Raw genomic sequence first — 3,627 nt, 5'->3', positions numbered from 1 at the left:
AGGGTCACAGATTTCTTTGTCCTCGCGAAGATGGCTGCAGAATTAGTCTAAGTCAGAAAGGGGTACGGGAGGAGCTAAAACAACACTTAATTTACGAGCTAAGGATGAAAAACACTTACGAGGACGATTGAAGTAGTGGAGCTCGCAATTCCTAAACCCCGTCGACATGAAGAATTGATCCTTGAAGTCGTTGGGGTGGCTGGGCAGCTCAATGACCGCAGCCGTATTGGGGAATCGGGTTAAGTAGTAAAACTCGTCGCCTCGGCCCCGTTGATCCGGGCTGGCCTTGAGGCAGAAAAAGTATAAAATGTCTGCTGGAGTGCGGACCTCCCACTCGTGCTTCAAAAATAAATATCTCAACCCCACCAACAACTGATAAGAGTTGGGGGGGATCTGAAATGGTGCCAACCTCACATAATTGAGGAAGTCCGTGAAATACTGGTCCAGCGGGAGGAATGCTCCCGCCTTGAAATGTTCGCCGCTCCTGGCCGTGAATACCTCGTCGAGCAGCGCGCAGCTCCACTCGCCTTCCAAGGGAGGCTGGGCCACCATGGATGTTCTCCCCAGGGCGATGTTGTGGGAGAGAAAGATTCTGTTGATCTTCGCCTAGTCGGTGACCTTTGAGACGATCCTCTCCGCCTCAAAGAAGGCATCGGGGGCGACCTCGACCTCCTGCTCCACCGCCGGCCCATAGTTGGGGATTGGGGAGTCCGGCATCACTGCCTTTCCTTTGTCCTGCTGTGAGGTCGAGCTGCTGACGGTCTTCTTGGGAGCGTTCCTTTTCGGTGCCATCTGGTCGCCTAACGAACAAAAGAAAATATTTCAGAAACGGCGACCCAAGCGTGAGGAAAAATCAAATGTTATTTGCACGAGCTAAGGTAAGCCCACCCTGTGGAGAGCGGGACCACGCGGTTCAATGAACACACGCTTGTGCTCCCAACAGATCCCCGATTACTCGGAATTTGTGTGTCAAGAGGGTCAGGATAAAATTTGCCTTGGGGGGAAAGTTTCGATAGGCAAGGTTGGCATAACCGCTTGTGAGGCGTGTCCCCTAAGCTACCCGGTTTTGCACCCAAAATATGTCAAAAATCCTACCCAGAAATCGTCCCCAGAAAAATCATCCTGTAAACAATACTCTTAAGTGATTTCATACAGCAAAAATACCCTAGCCTAAAAGGATTTCACCCTCCGTATCCACAAAACCCAGTAAACCCTTGCATGCGGCTACAGTAAAATATTTACCTAAGCTACAGTGAAATATATTTTCAAAACGCACACGGTCAGGAAACTTACAGTGTTTGATTGGGAGGTGGATGAAGGTATCGCCTAGGTGAAAGCTTCGTTGGAGTATTGGCTTCCAAAGCTTTGAAGAAATCCTTACGTCTGAGCTTCTTGAACGATGAGTTAGCAGTCACAGAGAAGAGGGTTTTTTCTAAGATGAAGAGAGAAGAAGGAGAGAAGTTCTGAGAAATTTCAAATGAAAGGGTGGCCCATGCGTAGGGTGGCCACCCCTTTTTATATACGTGAAGGGTCACGTGTAGAGGGCCATTGGATGGCCCTGATGAGGGATCCGAGGCCCTCCACTCGAAATACGGAACCACAGCTGGGCATAGGCTAGGCCATTAAATGCGGTTCTCGTAAGACGTACTGTCACCAACCACGAGGTTCCACGTATCAGGCGCCTGCGTAAGAGGTAGAATGTGAAGAGTTCATGGGGAAGCCTAAAAGCCCCTACTGTGGTCTTATGCGACGTGGTATACCACGAGCAGGGGCTTGGGGGGCAGATGTATGCCCTGATTTTCCCACGGGCTGATTAGCGGGCTGAGCTGCGACCTAGTCATGATTATCTCATGGACATCCCCAAGACCGGAGCTTCCGTCATAAGGTCATACCTCTTTAGCTCGAGGTAACCCAAGGGTTCGCCAAGATTGCCTATGACCTAAGTCCGGACTCTGAAGGCCGAAGGTCGAGATAAGTATCCAGCTCGTGGTACTAGCTGAATATGGAGGCTATGACCCTTTGTAAAGTCAACACACGCAAGGTAAACGTGCATATATCAGAAATCACGTGTCTGATATGCCCCTGACTTCTCGGACACGCAGCAGGAACGTGCGTATTCAGACACCCACGACTGGGTTGGGCCGTGCAACCCATTATCTCCTTACCTATTGATTTGACCACACTTATGTGTCAGATTTAGGAATTAATCATGAATGTCACAAAGTTGATATGATAGGTAAGATGGTCACAGGATGACCTTCTTACCAACTCCCAGGTGACTTCTCCTACAAATATGGAGACCCTGGGAGTTAATAGGGGTTGGATGATCTTTGGTAAGAAATATCCTATAATCATATACCCAGAATAGAGCAATAATATTGACTAGTGGAGTAGAAGGATTTTAACCTTCGAACCACTTAAAAACCATGTCTTGAGTCACCTTTCCATTTCCTAAGATCATATATCTGTTTCGGTTCATTATTAGCACTAATCCCTTTCTCTTCTTCTCTTAATTACCAGTTGGCGAAGAACCGCGTTAACAGTTTTAATGGTCAAGTACATAATATGGAGTGAAATGAGAAGAAACATGTTAAATATGATAAATAAGATTGATTTTAGGTTGATTGTGGAGTTTCAGAACATTATGTGTTGAAAATACTACATTGAAGATGCTCAACACACGTCGTTTATGCTCTATAACGCAAGTATGAGACTTTAAGCCGCATTTTGACCATGATTTATTCACTTTCTGGAAATACTTCTAGAAATAGAAGTTGTAGTAATATCGAAGGAGTTATGATCAAAATACGATGAGCTGACGCTGCAGGCTGTTCGAAACGAGTTTTGTTCTATTCTGACTTTAGCGCTACAGCTCCATAATAAGAGTGCTACAGCGCTAGCGCACCAGATTTTGAACCATTTTGGCACTGTAAATAGCGCTACAGCGCTCCAGAAGTTGCGCTACAGTGCTGGTTACACATTTTTCAGATTTTAAACCACTTTTTGAAGGGCAATTTGGTCTATTCACTTGGAAACATTGGATGGCTATTTAAGGGACATTATTCTGCGATTTTGAGAGGACTGGAAGTTTTATAAACCCTAGATAAAAAAAGGCTGCTGTAATTAGTTTTCTTTTTCATCTAAATTCTTTAGGTTAATTTTATGAATAATTATTTGCAGTTTATTTTCATCATGGCATTTATGAACTAATTTCTTTTACCTAGGAATTAATGTAGTCACTGGAATTTCTATTTAATTTTATTATGATTTTCTATTGATCTTTCTTTTCTATCTAATCTATATGATGTGTGTTTAATGCTAGTAAATAATTGATCACTATTTGCTTGATCTAATGTTTTTGATTCAAAATTCGAAAGATGAGAATTGAATATGCTATCATTATATAGACATAGGGTGCATATTGGACGAATGTACCTATATGACTAGTGTAGCAATTAGGTTTTCATGTTTAATGCTTTTTTTATGTTTAAGTTCATCACAAAAATGTAGAAAACTTGCATATAGATTGAGATCTTATGTCTTGAAAAAGAATAGGAATCGAATAAATTTACCTACTATTAGAATAGAAAGAAGAGATTTAGAATTGATTATTGAAATTAATAGAAT

The sequence above is a fragment of the Humulus lupulus genome, chromosome 9, assembly GCF_963169125.1.
Source record: "Humulus lupulus chromosome 9, drHumLupu1.1, whole genome shotgun sequence".
NCBI lineage: Eukaryota > Viridiplantae > Streptophyta > Magnoliopsida > Rosales > Cannabaceae > Humulus > Humulus lupulus.
The sequence above is the reverse complement of the archived record's forward strand: the minus strand, read 5'-3'. Positions refer to the sequence as shown.